The sequence below is a fragment of the Scyliorhinus torazame genome, chromosome 18, assembly GCF_047496885.1.
Source record: "Scyliorhinus torazame isolate Kashiwa2021f chromosome 18, sScyTor2.1, whole genome shotgun sequence".
NCBI lineage: Eukaryota > Metazoa > Chordata > Chondrichthyes > Carcharhiniformes > Scyliorhinidae > Scyliorhinus > Scyliorhinus torazame.
The window spans coordinates 94,023,775-94,043,372 of record NC_092724.1 but is presented as its reverse complement, the minus strand read 5'-3'; positions in this window follow the sequence as shown (position 1 = coordinate 94,043,372).

The following is a 19,598-nucleotide window of genomic DNA, read 5'->3' as shown; positions in this document are numbered from 1 at the left end:
CCTACCTTCATTAGACCTTCCAAAATGCATTACCTCACATTTGTCCGGGTTAAACTCCATCTGCCATCTCTCCGCCCAAGTCTCCAGACAATCTAAATCCTGCTGTATCCTCCGACAGTCCTCATCGCTATCCGCAATTCCACCAACCTTTGTGTCGTCTGCAAACTTACTAATCAGACCAGTTACATTTCCTCCAAATCATTTATATATACTACAAAGAGCAAAGGTCCCAGCACTGATCCCTGTGGAACACCACTGGTCACAGCCCTCCAATTAGAAAAGCATCCCTCCATTGCTACTCTCTGCCTTCTATGCCCTAGCCAGTTCTGTATCCACCTTGCCAGCTCACCCCTGATCCCATGTGACTTCACCTTTTGTACTAGTCTACCATGAGGGACCTTGTCAAAGGCCTTACTGAAGTCCATATAGACAACATCTACTGCCCTACCTGCATCAATCATCTTAGTGACGTCCTCAAAAAACTCTATCAAGTTAGTGAGACACGACCTCCCCTTCACAAAACCGTGCTGCCTCTCACTAATACGTCCATTTGCTTCCAAATGGGAGTAGATCCTGTCTCGAAGAATTCTCTCCAGTAATTTCCCTACCACTGAAGTAAGGCTCACCGGCCTGTAGTTCCCGGGATTATCCTTGCTACCCTTCTTAAACAGAGGAACAACATTGGCTATTCTCCAGTCCTCCGGGACATCCCCTGAAGACAGCGAGGATCCAAAGATTTCTGTCAAGGCCACAGCAATTTCCTCTCCAGCCTCCTTCAGTATTCTGGGGTAGATCCCATCAGGCCCTGGGGTCTTATCTACCTTAATATTTTTTAAGACACCCAACACCTCGTCTTTTTGGATCACAATGTGACCCAGGCTATCTACACCCCCTTCTCCAGACTCAACATCTACCAATTCCTTTTTTTTGGTGAATACTGATGCAAAGTATTCATTTAGTACCTCGCCCATTTCCTCTGGCTCCACACATAGATTCCCTTGCCTATCCTTCAGTGGGCCAACCCTTTCCCTGGCTACCCTCTTGCTTTTTATGTACGTGTAAAAAGCCTTGGGATTTTCCTTAACCCTATTTGCCAATGACTTTTCGTGACCCCTTCTAGCCCTCCTGACTCCTTGCTTAAGTTCCTTCCTACTTTCCTTATATTCCACGCAGGCTTCGTCTGTTCCCAGCCTTTTAGCCCTGACAAATGCCTCCTTTTTCTTTTTGACGAGGCCTACAATATCACTCGTCATCCAAGGTTCCCGAAAATTGCCGTATTTATCTTTCTTCCTCACAGGAACATGCCGGTCCTGTATTCCTTTCAACTGACACTTGAAAGCCTCCCACATGTCAGATGTTGATTTGCCCTCAAACATCCGCCCCCAATCTATGTTCTTCAGTTCCCGCCTAATATTGTTATAATTAGCCTTCCCCCAATTTAGCACATTCATCCTCGGACCACTCTTATCCTTGTCCACCAGTACTTTAAAACTTACTGAATTGTGGTCACTGTTACCGAAATGTTCCCCTACTGAAACATCTACCACCTGGCCGGGCTCATTCCCCAATACCATGTCCAGTACCGCCCCTTCCCTAGTTGGACTGTCTACATGTTGTTTTAAGAAGCCCTCCTGGATGTGCCTTACAAACTCCGCCCCGTCTAAGCCCCTGGCACTAAGTGAGTCCCAGTCAATATTGGGGAAGTTGAAGTCTCCCATCACCACAACCCTGTTGTTTTTACTCTTTTCCAAAATCTGTCTACCTATCTGCTCCTCTATCTCCCGCTGGCTGTTGGGAGGCCTGTAGTATACCCCCAACATTGTGACTGCACCCTTCTTATTCCTGATCTCTACCCATATAGCCTCACTGCCCTCTGAGGTGTCCTCTCGCAGTACAGCTGTGATATTCTCCCGAACGAGTAGCGCAACTCCACCTCCCCTTTTACATCCCCCTTTATCCCGCCTGAAACATCTAAATCCTGGAACGTTTAGCTGCCAATCCTGCCCTTCCCTCAACCAGGTCTCTGTAATGGCAACAACATCACAGTTCCAAGTACGAATCCAAGCTCTAAGTTCATCTGCCTTACCCGTAATGCTCCTTGCATTAAAACATATGCACTTCAGGCCACCAGACCCGCTGTGTTCAGCAACTTCTCCCTGTCTGCTCTGCCTCAGAGCCACACTGTCCCTATTCCCTAGTTCTCCCTCAATGCTCTCACCTTCTGACCTATTGCTCCCGTGCCCACACTCCTTCAGCACTGCTCCTTTGACTGGACAGCACTCCTTCAGCACTGCTCCTTTGTCAGTGCAGCACTCCTTCAGAACTGCTCCTTTGATTGGACAGCACTCCTTCAGCACTGCTCCTTTGACAGTGCAGCACTCCTTCAGCACTGCTCCTTTCACAGTGCAGGACACCTTCAGCACTGCTCCTTTGACAGTGCAGCACTCCTTCAGCACTGCACCTTTGACAGGGCAGCACTCGTTCAGAACTGCTCCATTGACTGTACAGCACTCCTTCAGCACTGCTCCTTTGACAGTGCAGCACTCCTTCAGCACTGCTCCTTTGACAGTGCAGCACTCCTTCAGCACTGCTCCATTGACTGTACAGCACTCCTTCAGCATTGCTCCTTTGACAGTGCAGCACTCCTTCAGCACTGCTCCTTTGTCAGTGCAGTACTCCTTCAGAACTGCTCCTTTGATTGGACAGCACTCCTTCAGCACTGCTCCTTTGACAGTGCAGCACTCCTTCAGCACTGCTCCTTTGACTGGACAGCACTCCTTCAGCACTGCTCCTTTGACAGTGCAGCACTCCTTCAGCACTGCTCCTTTGACAGTGCAGCACTCCTTCAGCACTTCTCCTTTGACAGTGCAGCACGCCTTCAGCACTGCTCCTTTGACTGTACAGCACTCCTTCAGCACTGCTCCTTTGACAGTACAGCACTCCTTCAGCACTGCTCCTTTGACTGTACAGCACTCCTTCAGCACTGCTCCTTTGACAGTGCAGCACTCCTTCAGCACTGCTCCTTTGACAGCACTCCTTCAGCACTGCTCCTTTGACCGTGCAGCGCTCCTTCAGCACTGCTCCTTTGACTGGACAGCACTCCTTCAGCACTGCTCCTTTGACAGTGCAGCACTCCTTCAGCACTGCTCCTTTGACTGGACAGCACTCCTTCAGTACTGCTCCTTTGACAGTGCAGCACTCCTTCAGCACTGCTCCTTTGACTGGACAGCACTCCTTCAGCACTGCTCCTTTGACAGTGCAGCACTCCTTCAGCACTGCTCCTTTGACAGTGCAGGACTCCTTCAGCACTGCTCCTTTGACACTGCAGCACTCCTTCAGCACTGCTCCTTGGACAGTGCAGCACTCCTTCAGCACTGCTCCTTTGACTGGACAGCACTCCTTCAGCACTGGTCCTTTTACAGCGCAGCCCTCCTTCAGCACTGCTCCTTTGACAGTGCAGCACCCCTTCAGTACTGCTCTTTTGACAGTGCAGCACTCCTTCAGCACCGATCCTTTGACTGGACAGCACTCCTTCAGCACTGCTCCTTTGACAGTGCAGCACTCCTTCAGCACTACTCCTTTGACTGGACAGCACTCCTTCAGCACTGCTCCTTTGACAGTGCAGCACTCAAACAAAGAACAAAGAACAAAGAAATGTACAGCACAGGAACAGGCCCTTCGGCCCTCCAAGCCCGTGCCGACCATGCTGCCCGACTAAACTACAATCTTCTACACTTCCTGGGTCCGTATCCTTCTATTCCCATTCTATTCATATATTTGTCAAGATGCCCCTTAAATGTCCCTATCGTCCCTGCTTCCCCTACCTCCTCCGGTAGCGAGTTCCAGGCACCCACTACCCTCTGCGTAAAAAACTTGCCTCGTACATCTACTCTAAACCTTGCCCCTCTCACCTTAAACCTATGCCCCCTAGTAATTGACCCCTCTACCCTGGGAAAAAGCCTCTGACTATCCACTCTGTCTATGCCCCTCATAATTTTGTATACCTCTATCAGGTCTCCCCTCAACCTCCTTCGTTCCAGTGAGAACAAACCGAGTTTATTCAACCGCTCCTCATAGCTAATGCCCTCCATACCAGGCAACATTCTGGTAAATCTCTTCTGCACCCTCTCTAAAGCCTCCACATCCTTCTGGTAGTGTGGCGACCAGAATTGAACACTATACTCCAAGTGTGGCCTAACTAAAGTTCTATACAGCTGCAACATGACTTGCCAATTCTTATACTCAATGCCCCGGCCAATGAAGGCAAGCATGTCGTATGCCTTCTTGACTACCTTCTCCACCTGTGTTGCCCCTTTCAATGACCTGTGGACCTGTACTCCTAGATCTCTTTGACTTTCAATACTCTTGAGGGTTCTACCATTCACTGTATATTCCCTACCTGCATTAGACCTTCCAAAATGCATTACCTCACATTTGTCCGGGTTAAACTCCATCTGCCATCTCTCCGCCCAAGTCTCCAGACAATCTAAATCCTGCTGTATCCTCCGACAGTCCTCATCGCTATCCGCAATTCCACCAACCTTTGTGTCGTCTGCAAACTTACTAATCAGACCAGTTACATTTCCTCCAAATCATTAATATATACTACAAAGAGCAAAGGTCCCAGCACTGATCCCTGTGGAACACCACTGGTCACAGCCCTCCAATTAGAAAAGCATCCCTCCATTGCTACTCTCTGCCTTCTATGCCCTAGCCAGTTCTGTATCCACCTTGCCAGCTCACCCCTGATCCCATGTGACTTCACCTTTTGTACTAGTCTACCATGAGGGACCTTGTCAAAGGCCTTACTGAAGTCCATATAGACAACATCTACTGCCCTACCTGCATCAATCATCTTAGTGACGTCCTCAAAAAACTCTATCAAGTTAGTGAGACACGACCTCCCCTTCACAAAACCGTGCTGCCTCTCACTAATACGTCCATTTGCTTCCAAATGGGAGTAGATCCTGTCTCGAAGAATTCTCTCCAGTAATTTCCCTACCACTGAAGTAAGGCTCACCGGCCTGTAGTTCCCGGGATTATCCTTGCTACCCTTCTTAAACAGAGGAACAACATTGGCTATTCTCCAGTCCTCCGGGACATCCCCTGAAGACAGCGAGGATCCAAAGATTTCTGTCAAGGCCACAGCAATTTCCTCTCCAGCCTCCTTCAGTATTCTGGGGTAGATCCCATCAGGCCCTGGGGTCTTATCTACCTTAATATTTTTTAAGACACCCAACACCTCGTCTTTTTGGATCACAATGTGACCCAGGCTATCTACACCCCCTTCTCCAGACTCAACATCTACCAATTCCTTTTTTTTGGTGAATACTGATGCAAAGTATTCATTTAGTACCTCGCCCATTTCCTCTGGCTCCACACATAGATTCCCTTGCCTATCCTTCAGTGGGCCAACCCTTTCCCTGGCTACCCTCTTGCTTTTTATGTACGTGTAAAAAGCCTTGGGATTTTCCTTAACCCTATTTGCCAATGACTTTTCGTGACCCCTTCTAGCCCTCCTGACTCCTTGCTTAAGTTCCTTCCTACTTTCCTTATATTCCACGCAGGCTTCGTCTGTTCCCAGCCTTTTAGCCCTGACAAATGCCTCCTTTTTCTTTTTGACGAGGCCTACAATATCACTCGTCATCCAAGGTTCCCGAAAATTGCCGTATTTATCTTTCTTCCTCACAGGAACATGCCGGTCCTGTATTCCTTTCAACTGACACTTGAAAGCCTCCCACATGTCAGATGTTGATTTGCCCTCAAACATCCGCCCCCAATCTATGTTCTTCAGTTCCCGCCTAATATTGTTATAATTAGCCTTCCCCCAATTTAGCACATTCATCCTCGGACCACTCTTATCCTTGTCCACCAGTACTTTAAAACTTACTGAATTGTGGTCACTGTTACCGAAATGCTCCCCTACTGAAACATCTACCACCTGGCCGGGCTCATTCCCCAATACCATGTCCAGTACCGCCCCTTCCCTAGTTGGACTGTCTACATATTGTTTTAAGAAGCCCTCCTGGATGTGCCTTTCAAACTCCGCCCCGTCTAAGCCCCTGGCACTAAGTGAGTCCCAGTCAATATTGGGGAAGTTGAAGTCTCCCATCACCACAACCCTGTTGTTTTTACTCTTTTCCAAAATCTGTCTACCTATCTGCTCCTCTATCTCCCGCTGGCTATTGGGAGGCCTGTAGTATACCCCCAACATTGTGACAGCACCCTTCTTATTCCTGATCTCTACCCATATAGCCTCACTGCCCTCTGAGGTGTCCTCTCGCAGTACAGCTGTGATATTCTCCCGAACAAGTAGCGCAACTCCACCTCCCCTTTTACATCCCCCTTTATCCCGCCTGAAACATCTAAATCCTGGAACGTTTAGCTGCCAATCCTGCCCTTCCCTCAACCAGGTCTCTGGAATGGCAACAACATCACAGTTCCAAGTACTAATCCAAGCTCTAAGTTCATCTGCCTTACCCGTAATGCTCTTGACCTTCTGACCTATTGCTCCCGTGCCCACACTCCTTCAGCACTGCTCCTTTGACTGGACAGCAATCCTTCAGCACTGCTCCTTTGTCAGTGCAGCACTCCTTCAGAACTGCTCCTTTGATTGGACAACACTCGTTCAGCACTGCTCCTTTGACAGTGCAGCACTCCTTCAGTACTGCTCCTTTCACAGTGCAGGACACCTTCAGCACTGCTCCTTTGACAGTGCAGCACTCCTTCAGTACTGCTCCTTTCACAGTGCAGGACACCTTCAGCACTGCACCTTTGACAGGGCAGCACTCGTTCAGCATTGCTCCATTGACTGTACAGCACTCCTTCAGCATTGCTCCTTTGACAGTGCAGCACTCCTTCAGCACTGCTCCATTGACAGTGCAGCACTCCTTCAGCACAGCTCCATTAACAGCGCAGCACTCCTTCAGCACTGCTCCATTGACTGTACAGCACTCCTTCAGCACTGCTCCTTTGACAGTGCAGCACTCTTTCAGCACTGCTGCTTTGACAGCACAGCACTCCTTCAGCACTGCGCCTTTGACAGTGCAGCACTCCTTCAGCACTGCTCCATTGACTGGACAGCACTCCTTCAGCACTGCTCCTTTGACAGTGCAGCACTCCTTCAGCACTGCTCCTTTGACAGTGCAGCACTCCTTCAGCACTGCTCCTTTGACTGGACAGCACTCCTTCAGCACTGCTCCTTTGACAGTGCAGCACTCCTTCAGCACTGCTCCTTTGACTGTACAGCACTCCTTCAGCACTGCTCCTTTGACAGTGCTGCGCTCTTTCAGCACTGCTCCTTTGACAGTGCAGCACACCTTCAGCACTGCTCCTTTGACAGTGCAGCACTCCTTCAGCACTGCTCCTTTGACAGTGCAGCACTCCTTCAGCACTGCTCCTTTTACAATGCAGCACTCCTTCAGCACTGCTCCTTTGACCGTACAACACTCCTTCAGCACTGCTCCTTTGACAGTGCAGCACTCCTTCAGCACTGCTCCTTTGACTGTACAGCACTCCTTCAGCACTGCTCCTTTTACAATGCAGCACTGCTTCAGCACTGCTCCTTTGACCGTGCAGCACTCCTTCAGCACTGCTCCTTTGACAGTGCAGCACTCCTTCAGCACTACTCATTTGACAGTGCAGCACTCCTTCAGCACTGCTCCTTTGACTGTACAGCACTCCTTCAGCACTGCTCCTTTGACAGTGCAGCACTCCTTCAGCACTACTCCTTTCACAGTGCAGCACTCCTTCAGCACTGCTCCTTTCAACGTACAGCACTCCTTCAGCACTGCTCCTTCGACAGTGCAGCACTCCTTCAGCATTGCTCCTTTCATAGTGCAGCACTCCTTCAGCACTGCACCTTTGACAGTGCAGCACTCCTTCAGCACTGTTTCCTTGGCAGTGCAGCACTCCTTCAGCACTCCTCCTTTGACAGTGCAGCACTCCTTCAGCACTGCTCCTTTGACTGCACAGCACTCCTTCAGCACTGCTCCTTTGACAGTGCAGCACTCCTTCAGCACTGCTCCTTTGACAGTGCAGCACTCCTTCAGCACTGCTCCTTTTACAGGGCAGCACTCCTTCAGCACTGCTCCTTTGACAGTGCAGCACTCCTTCGGCACTGCTCCTTTGACAGTGCAGCACTCCTTCAGCACTGCTCCTTTTACAGGGCAGCACTCCTTCAGCACTACTCCTTTCACAGTGCAGCACTCCTTCAGCACTACTCATTTGACAGTGCAGCACTCCTTCAGCACTGCTCCTTTGACAGTGCAGCACTCCTTCAGCACTGCTCCTTTCACAGTGCAGCACTCCTTCAGCACTACTCATTTGACAGTGCAGCACTCCTTCAGCACTACTCATTTGACAGTGCAGCACTCCTTCAGCACTGCTCCTTTGACAGTGCAGCACTCCTTCAGCACTACTCCTTTCACAGTGCAGCACTCCTTTAGCACTGCTCCTTTCACCGTACAGCACTCCTTCAGCACTGCTCCTTTGACAGTGCAGCACTCTTTCAGCACTACTCCTTTCACAGTGCAGCACTCCTTTAGCACTGCTCCTTTCACCGTACAGCACTCCTTTAGCACTGCACCTTTGACAGTGCAGCACTCCTTCAGCACTGTTTCTTTGGCAGTGCAGCACTCCTTCAGCACCCCTCCTTTGACAGTGCAGCACACCTTCAGCACTGCTCCTTTGACAGTGCAGCACTCCTTTAGCACTGCTCCTTTCACCGTACAGCACTCCTTCAGCACTGCACCTTTGACAGTGCAGCACTCCTTCAGCACTGTTTCTTTGGCAGTGCAGCACTCCTTCAGCACTCCTCCTTTGACAGTGCAGCACTCCTTCAGCACTGCTCCGTTGACAGTGCAGCAGTCCTTCAGCACTGCTCCTTTGACTGCACAGCACTCCTTCAGCACTGCTCCTTTGACAGTGCAGCACTCCTTCAGCACTGCACCTTTGGCAGTGCAGCACTCCTTCAGCACTACTCCTTTGACAGTGCAGCATTCCTTCAGCACGGCTCCTTTGACTGTACAGCACTCCTTCAGCACTGCTCCTTTGACAGTGCAGCACTCCTTCAGCACTGCACCTTTGACAGTGCAGCACTCCTTCAGCACTGCTCCTTTGACAGTGCAGCATTCCTTCTGCACTGCTCCTTTGACTGTACAGCACTCCTTCAGCACTGCTCCTTTGACTGTACAGCACTCTTTCAGCACTCCTCCTTTGACTGTACAGCACTCCTTCAGCACTGCTCCTTTGACAGTGCAGCACTCCTTCAGCACTGCTCCTTTGACAGTGCAGCACTCCTTCAGCACTGCTCCTTTGACAGTGCAGCACTCCTTCAGCACTCCACCTTTGACAGTGCAGCACTCCTTCAGCACTGTTTCTTTGGCAGTGCAGCACTCCTTCAGCACTCCTCCTTTGCCAGTGCAGCACTCCTTCAGCACTGCTCCTTTGACAGTGCAGCACTCCTTCAGCACTGCTCCTTTGACTGTACAGCACTCTTTCAGCACTCCTCCTTTGACTGTACAGCACTCCTTCAGCACTGCTCCTTTGACAGTGCAGCACTCCTTCAGCACTGCTCCTTTGACACTGCAGCACTCCTTCAGCATTGCTCCTTTGACAGTGCAGCACTCCTTCAGCACTGCTCCTTTGACAGTGCAGCACTCCTTCAGCACTCCACCTTTGACAGTGCAGCACTCCTTCAGCACTGTTTCTTTGGCAGTGCAGCACTCCTTCAGCACTCCTCCTTTGACAATGCAGCACTCCTTCAGCACTGCTCCTTTGACAGTGCAGCACTCCTTCAGTACTGCTCCTTTGACTGTACAGCACTCCTTCAGCACTGCTCCTTTGACAGTGCAGCACTCCTTCAGCACTGCACCTTTGACAGTGCAGCACTCCTTCAGCACTGCTCCTTTGACAGTGCAGCACTCCTTCAGCACTGCTCCTTTGACTGTACAGCACTCCTTCAGCACTGCTCCTTTTACAGTGCAGCACTCCTTCAGCACTTCTCCTTTGACAGTGCAGCACTCCTACAGCACTGCTCCTTTTACAATGCAGCACTCCTTCAGCACTCCTCCTTTGACAGTGCAGCACTCCTTCAGCACTGCTCCGTTGACAGTGCAGCAGTCCTTCAGCACTGCTCCTTTGACTGTACAGCACTCCTTCAGCACTGCTCCTTTGACAGTGCAGCACTCCTTCAGCACTGCACCTTTGACAGTGCAGCACTCCTTCAGCACTGCTCCTTTGACAGTGCAGCACTCCTTCAGCACTGCTCCTTTGACTGTACAGCACTCCTTTAGCACTGCTCCTTTCACCGTACAGCACTCCTTCAGCACTGCACCTTTGACAGTGCAGCACTCCTTCAGCACTGTTTCTTTGGCAGTGCAGCACTCCTTCAGCACTCCTCCTTTGACAGTGCAGCACTCCTTCAGCACTGCTCCGTTGACAGTGCAGCAGTCCTTCAGCACTGCTCCTTTGACTGCACAGCACTCCTTCAGCACTGCTCCTTTGACAGTGCAGCACTCCTTCAGCACTGCACCTTTGGCAGTGCAGCACTCCTTCAGCACTACTCCTTTGACAGTGCAGCATTCCTTCAGCACGGCTCCTTTGACTGTACAGCACTCCTTCAGCACTGCTCCTTTGACAGTGCAGCACTCCTTCTGCACTGCTCCTTTGACTGTACAGCACTCCTTCAGCACTGCTCCTTTGACAGTGCAGCACTCCTTCAGCACTGCTCCTTTGACTGTACAGCACTCTTTCAGCACTCCTCCTTTGACTGTACAGCACTCCTTCAGCACTGCTCCTTTGACAGTGCAGCACTCCTTCAGCACTGCTCCTTTGACAGTGCAGCACTCCTTCAGCACTGCTCCTTTGACAGTGCAGCACTCCTTCAGCACTCCACCTTTGACAGTGCAGCACTCCTTCAGCACTGTTTCTTTGGCAGTGCAGCACTCCTTCAGCACTCCTCCTTTGACAGTGCAGCACTCCTTCAGCACTGCTCCTTTGACAGTGCAGCACTCCTTCAGCACTGCTCCTTTGACTGTACAGCACTCTTTCAGCACTCCTCCTTTGACTGTACAGCACTCCTTCAGCACTGCTCCTTTGACAGTGCAGCACTCCTCCAGCACTGCTCCTTTGACACTGCAGCACTCCTTCAGCACTGCTCCTTTGACAGTGCAGCACTCCTTCAGCACTGCTCCTTTGACAGTGCAGCACTCCTTCAGCACTCCACCTTTGACAGTGCAGCACTCCTTCAGCACTGTTTCTTTGGCAGTGCAGCACTCCTTCAGCACTCCTCCTTTGACAATGCAGCACTCCTTCAGCACTGCTCCTTTGACAGTGCAGCACTCCTTCAGCACTGCTCCTTTGACTGTACAGCACTCCTTCAGCACTGCTCCTTTGACAGTGCAGCACTCCTTCAGCACTGCACCTTTGACAGTGCAGCACTCCTTCAGCACTGCTCCTTTGACAGTGCAGCACTCCTTCAGCACTGCTCCTTTGACTGTACAGCACTCCTTCAGCACTGCTCCTTTTACAGTGCAGCACTCCTTCAGCACTTCTCCTTTGACAGTGCAGCACTCCTACAGCACTGCTCCTTTTACAATGCAGCACTCCTTCAGCACTGCACCTTTGACCGTACAGCACTCCTTCAGCACTGCTCCTTTGACAGTGCAGCACTCCTTCAGCACTGCTCCTTTGACAGTGCAGCACTCCTTCAGCACTACACCTTTGACTGGACAGCACTCCTTCAGCACTGCTCCTTTGACAGTGCAGCACTCCTTCAGCACTGCTCCTTTGACTGGACAGCACTCCTTCTTTGACAGTGCTGCACTCCTTTAGCACTACTCATTTGACAGTGCAGCACTCCTTCAGCACTGCTCCTTTGACAGTGCAGCACTCCTTCAGAACTACTCCTTTCACAGTGCAGCACTCCTTCGGCACTGCTCCTTTGACCGTACAGCACTCCTTCAGCACTGCTCCTTTGATAGTGCAGCACTCCTTCAGCACTACTCCTTTCACAGTGCAGCACTCCTTCAGCACTGCTCCTTTCACCGTACAGCACTCCTTCAGCACTGCTCCTTTGACAGTGCAGCACACCTTTAGCACTGCTCCTTTGACTGGACAGCACTCCTTCAGCACTGCTCCTTTGACAGTGCAGCACTCCTTCAGCACTGCTCCTTTGACTGTACAGCACTCCTTCAGCACTGCACCTTTGACAGTGCAGCACTCCTTCAGCACTGTTCCTTTGGCAGTGCAGCACTCCTTCAGCACTGCTCCTTTGACTGTACAGCACTCCTTCAGCACTGCTCCTTTGACAGTGCAGCACCCCTTCAGCACTGCTCCTTTGACAGTGCAGCACCCCTTCAGCTCTGCTCCTTTGACAGTGCAGCACTCCTTCAGCACTGCTCTTTGACAGTGCAGCACTCCTTCAGCACTGCTCCTTTGACAGTGCAGCACTCCTTCAGCACTGCACCTTTGACAGTGCAGCACCCCTTCAGCACTGCTCCTTTGACAGTGCAGCACCCCTTCAGCTCTGCTCCTTTGACAGTGCAGCACTCCTTCAGCACTGCTCTTTGACAGTGCAGCACTCCTTCAGCACTGCTCCTTTGACTGGACAGCACTCCTTCAGCACTGCTCCTTTGACAGTGCAGCACTCCTTCAGCACTGCTCCTTTGACAGTGCAGCATTCCTTCAGCACTGCTCCTTTGACAGTAAAGCATTCCAACAGTATTGTTCCTCTGACAGTGCAGCACGCCCTCAGTACTGTCCCTCTGACAGTGCAGCACTCCTTCAGCACTGTTCCTTTGAGAGTGCAACATAAGAACATACGAACTAGGAGCAGGAGTAGGCCATCTGGCCCCTCGAGCCTGCTCCACCATTCAATGAGATCATGGCTGATCTTTTGTGGACTCAGCTCCACTTTCCAGCCCGAACACCATAACCCTTAATCCCTTTATTCTTCAAAAAACTATCTATCTTTATCTTAAAAACATTTAATGAAGGAGCCTCTACTGCTTCACTGGGCAAGGACTGATCAACACTCCCTCAGTATTATCCCTCTGAAAGCGCAGCGCTCCTGCAGCACTGACCCTCCGACAGTGCAGCACTCCCTTGGTACTGCTCCTTTGACAGTGAAGCACTCCCACAGTATTGCCCCTCTGACAGTGCAGCAGTCCTTAATACTGTTCTTCTGACACTAGTTGCCCTATTTATTTATCTCGGTGAACCAAAAGCCTTTCCCTTATATCAATCAAATGACCACACAATCAGTTAGTTAGTTCAAAAGATGGTTTATTTACAAACACAAGAGTTATCTCAACATGCAAACACAATATCTACTACGAGTTAAACTACACCTATCAGCTACAATAACCTATACTTAACTTCAGGGCGACCGGCACTGAGCAAATGGATAAGGCCTTGATCTGGATTTCACTTGGCTTGTTCGAAGAAAGTGGCTCTGTCTCTGCTGGGCTCAACCATCAGGTAGCGATCGTTGGTCTTGAACTTAACTGACTATTCCTGCTGCAATTGGGCTGGCACAGGCCGGATCCAAGAGAGACCGAGCACATGGCTGTGCTCTCATTTATCCCCCTGGGATTTCGCGCTCTTTGGGGCGGTCCTTAACTTTGGACCCAATAGTTCGACAGGGCTCTGATAACTCTCTTTGATTTCGGCCAATGAAGGAGCGGGTGCCTTGGTAGCTGGGCGGGTCCTTCGCGGTCATTGACCTTGGCAGTTGTGCTTTCTGAGTAAGGGGAGTGGCACCGATCAGTCTGTGGTTGTACCGGTTGCTTGATTGGAGTTCTATTGTCCTGGGAAATTGGGTCATTGAAATGTAAACAAGCGGGTTTCGGTCAGGTCTGATTACCTGTGTTTTAGATACACATAGGCTGTGTATCTATCTGAGTCCTGGGTTGGCCATAATTCCCATGGTCCTTTGCAGGTGGCCATCTTAGATGGCTACACACTGCAGCCCTCCCTCAGTATTGCCCCTCTGACAGTGCAGAACTTCCTCAGTACTGCCTCTCTGGCAGTGCAGCACTCCCTCAGTACTGTCCCTCTGACAGTGCAGCGTTCTTTCAGTACTGACCCTCTGACCATGCAGCATTCTCACAGTACTGACCCTTTGACAGTGCAGCATTCTCACAGTATTGTCCCTCTACAAGTGCAGCATTCCTTAGTACTATTCCTCTGACAGTGCAGCACTCCCTCAGTATTGCCCGTCTGACAATGCAGCACTCCCTCAGTACTAACCCTCTGACAGTGCAGCATTCCCTCAGTACTGACCCTTTGACAGTGCAGCATTCTCACAGTACTGACCCTTTGACAGTGCAGCATTCTCACAGTATTGTCCCTCTACAAGTGCAGCATTCCTTAGTACTATTCCTCTGACAGTGCAGCACTCCCTCAGTATTGCCCGTCTGACAATGCAGTACTCCCTCGGTACTGTCCCTCTGACAGTGTAGCACTCCCTCAGTATTGCCCCTCTGACAGTGCAGCACTCCCTCAGTACTGTCCCACTGACAGTGCAGCACTCCCTCAGTATTGCCCCTCTGACAGTGCAGCACTCCCTCAGTACTGTCCCTCTGACAGTGCAGCACTCCCTCAGTACTGTCCCTCTGACAGTGCAGCACTCCCTCAGTATTGTCCCTCTTACAGTGCAACACTCCCTCAGTACTGTCCCTCTGACAACGCAGCACTCCCTCAGTACTGTCCCCTGACAGTGCAGCACTCTGTAATGATATGTAACCATGCAGCTAATGAACACATAGAATAGGACACGACCAATGAGCAGTCAGGACACTCAGGGGTGGTATCTCACTATAAAAGGGATGAGGCACTCACATCCTGCCTCTTTCCACAGACTAACATCGACAGAGTGAGACATGGTGTATCCTGAGCATCACACCCCATCTTGTGGCTTAGAGCAAGGCTGGTTCAGTTAGAGTGAGTTCCTACATTTAGATTAGCAGAAAGTCGAACTCATTGAGAACTGTGCTAATAGTTCAATAAAACACATTGAACTCACTTCAAAGTCCGGAGCATCTTTTACTCAGAACTGCATCAAGTGGTAGCTTGCGTTATTCCAAATTACATAACACAACATGATACCAGGAGTCTGTTCAATCTAGTGTTCAACTCAGCAAGATCCGTGACGACCAGCGAATGTATACCGGCACAATGGAAAAGATTCAGGCTCCTCACCAGCTCAGGACCTCCTGCAATCTCTATGCCAACTGGCGGACATTCAAGCAGAAATTTCAGCTTTACATCGAAGCATCAGACCTCAATGGTGCGTCTGATGCACGGAAGATAGCTCTTCTCCTCACCACAGCTGGTGACCACTCCTTGGAAATATTCAACTCCTTTCACTTCGTCGAAGACCAGGGCAAGAAAACGTTTCAGACCATCCTGGACAATTTGACAGCCACTGTGAGGTGGACACCAACAAAATCTTCGAGTGCTGCATATTCAAGCTGTGATTGCAAGGTAAAGACGAATCCTTCAACTCATATTTAACTAACCTTAGACTGCTAGCGCAATCCTGCAACTTCGGTGATATCACTGACTCCATGATCAGAGACCAAATCATTTTTGGAGTTCACTCTGATCCTCTGAGAGAGCAGTTACTGAAGATCAAGCACATGACCCTGCCAGTCGCGATTGAAACATGCACAGTGCATGAGCACGCTAACAATCGCGATTCCCAGTACAAAACGGCAGAAAGTGATAAACAAGCCTCCCATGAGGCGGAGAGTGTCCAGGCTATCTCCCGGATGCAGCGCCTCAACATTGACGAAAGCGGGCATTTTGCACGCTCTTCCCGGGGCTTGATGTATGCATGATGCGAACGGGATAACGAAGCGGCCGAAACCGCACTGCGCAGGTGCAGAGGTCTGAGAACTGCACTGCGCATGTGCAACGACGCACGGAACATCAGGATGCCGACGTCATGACGTGTTCGAACTGTGGCACTGACGAATGTGATATAAAATAGTTACTTTAGAGATACTAGTTAATGTAATGTAGAAATAAGCCACTTTGATTCTGGCAGTTAGGGACAAAGGGGTTTGAGACCGCATGGAAAAAGCAGGAAGAGGTGTGTCTATGAGAGTGATGCTGCATTGATAGGGGCCAGAGAAAGGGATTGGAAGTGAGCCAATCAGAATAGATTAAACAGGTCAGGAGGGACATAGGCTGACCTATGTCCGTCGAGTATGTGAAACTTGATACCATTTGAATTGATTTTGCAGAGATCCCTTTGTCTTTTAGTTCAGTCGTTTTCTGGGGTGTAAGAGGCTGGATGTCTCTTACGTTTCTGTAAGATGATTTAAGCTTGCAAGCTAAATAAATAACTTCTTTTTACGTGCAAATCCATCTCAACTTTTATTGAGGCCAGACTGACAGAGAAAGAAATTTGGGGATCTACATTTGGTGCCGAAAACCGGGATTTCTCAGGGCGATCCTGATCCAACTGCGAAATCAGAATTAGACTGATTATGAACAGGAGGATGGGGAACAAAGGGCCCTCAATGTAGAACTGGAAAACGACCAGCATTGATTGTTCCCCTCTTCTTATCGTCTGATTAGTCTGGTCACTCGCGGTTGGCACAGAAAGACCGCCTCGATGAAATCACAGGTCCGTCTGGGGATAAGCATTTTAATTGATGGGATTTCATAGAGGTAATCGACACAGGGGCAGCGATGTCTTCTGTGCAATCAACACTTAAATTACCAATATCCGACCACACGCAGCAATTATCAGGGTTCCAAGGACAGGTGTGTGAGTATCCTATTTCTGAACCTGTGACAGTCACTTACGAGAATACGTCTGCAGAACATCAGTTTGTAGTGACTACTGGATTGGACTGTAACTTGTTGGCCCGAGATTTACTGTGTATCTTCCAGCTACAGCTAGAATGCGGAGATGAGGGGGTAACGGTTACATCATGGAGGATGAGACAACAGTGCTATATTTCTATCACCCCCCAGTGGTGGACGTTAGACGTTGAACAGTCACTGCATCACGTTACCCTGGCCTATGACAGAACTGGACGAAACAGGGAGTTGGAGGACAAATACCGGCCATTACTTGAGACCGAATGGCCAGTCAAGGTTACAGCCACAGTCACGGGAAAAGAAGGTACAGTCGATTTTGTTACAATATCACCACATTTATGGCCACAGTCAGCTTTGGTAAGCCCTCATATTACACGTCAGGTCCATGACCAGTACCATGCCAGGGATATGGGACGAATGGTCAGGAGGGCAGTGGATCATTCAGATCCAACAGACTACGCACTTCAAGCCATGCCAGACGGCACTACCATAAAATATTTTGAGGTCCCTGAAACGATTAACACTCGACTGCAGCATCACAGGGGACATGATGTGTTGGAATATGTCAATCCACAGGTCTGGGCGGAATACCCATCACAAGTGGGAAAGACAAATGTTACACCTATCAAGGTAATGATTAAGGATCATGCAAAGCTACCTTCCATTCGGCAATACCCCCTGAAATCTCAAGCTGCTCCATCAATAGATAAATTAATTCAAGAACTGTTGAAACAGGGTATTTTGGTCCCTTGCCAATCAGAATGTAACACCCCAATACTTGCTGTGCCTAAACCAGCCAAACCAGACCAGTACCGATTAGTACAGGATTTACGTTCAATTAATGCCATCGCACAGCCGTTACATGCTCTTGTCCCTAACCCTGCCCACATACTGGCTCAAATTCCAGCACAAGCCCGGGTCTTCGCCGTAATTGACCTTCAGCACGCCTTCTTTGCCCTCCCACTTGCGACTGAAAGTCAATATTTGTTTGCCTTCACTTACAATGGGCAGCAGTATACCTCGACCCGACTGCCACAGGGGTTCGTCAATTCACCTACACTCTTCTCCAGATGTTTGCAGACCCAACTCCAGGCTTTGACATTGGAGCATGGTTCCACTCTAGTGCAGTATGTAGATGACATATTGGTGGCAAGTCCTGACGAGCCCAGTAATAGGGATGATGTGATCCAATTATTGAACCACCTATCCTTGTTGGGTTATGTTGTTTCACAAGCAAAGGTCTTGGTGGCTCAGAGAAAAGTTAAGTTCTTAGGAGTTTTACTTACAGCCACAGAAAGAAGTCTCGAACCCAGTAGGATTGAACCAATATGCCAATTCCCCGCCCCTACAATAGCCAAGGAGGTTCGTCATTGGCTGGGTATGGTGAATTATTGTCGGCAGTGGATACCAAACATCGCTGTCTATACAAAGCTGCTGACACCTTACACGAGTAAAGAGGGAAACTTTACTCTCACCACCGAGGCACTCGAGGCCTTCCGTTGCCTGAAGCAGACCTTGCTACAAGCACCGGCCCTCGGTAGGCCCCTATACGACCGACCATTCCAGATATACTGTACTGTTCTGGAAGGATGTTCAACAGCGGTACTCACCCAGCAACATGGGGACAAGCACTGGCCCGTAGCATATTACTCTTCCAAACTCGACCCAGTGGCGTTGGGCCACCCTGTTTGCACCCAGAACTTGGCAGCGATATACAATAGTTTGCAGGCTGCTGCCAACATCACTCTCCAACAGAATATTACGGTGTATAGCTCCCACTCGGTAATCGCACTATTGGGGCAACTGCAGACTCAGCATCTTACCGCAGCTCGTCAGAATAGGTATGAAATATACCTTTTGAACAATCCACGTCTGACATTTAAATATTGTACCACTATCAATCCAGCCTGTTTTCTTAGCGGTCCCCCTGTCCATGAGGATGCGCCTGGTCACGACTGTTTAGCCTTGATTCAGGAAACTACAACAATAAGGGACGATCTGAGTGATATTCCGTTAGAACAACCTGACATGATTATGTATGTTGATGGCAGTGCATTAGTAAGCCCCACTGGCCGGAGACTGTCCGGTTATGCAATCATAGATCAGGATGCTCTGATTCTAGAAGCGGCAGCTTTCCAGACCCCTTACTCAGCACAACAAGCCGAACTTTTTGCCCTCACCCGTGCATGTATACTTGGGGGAGATCGTCGGGTAAATATCTACACTGACTCCCGATATGCTTTCGGGGTAGTTCATGACTTCGGACAACTCTGGAAGAATAGGGGATTCCTTACCTCGGCAGGCACAGAAATATCCAACCGGGATTTAGTTAATGACCTACTGCAGGCCCTCCTTCTGCCAGCGCAGATTTCCGTTATTAAATGCGCTGCCCACACGAATGGTACAACCCCAGTTGACGTTGGTAATGAACGAGCAGATCGTGCAGCGCGCACAGCCGCACAAATTCAGCAAGTGATGGTGCCTAAAATGTTAAGTCAGACTAAACGATCTACTATGAATATGTCTGCTTCTGACAAGCCAATGCCAACCATCCAAGACGTCATAAGGTTACAGGAGGACGCTCCTGAGAGTGATAAACAAATGTGGAAACGGTTAGGTTGTACATATGATTCTGTTTCCTCTTTATGGACCACGCCTGCACATCAGACTTGTATGTCTGATGTGCTGGCTTTATGGGTCATTGAATGTGTACACTTTGCAACTCATTGTGGGGCTCGAGGGACTAGTGATTTGTTGCT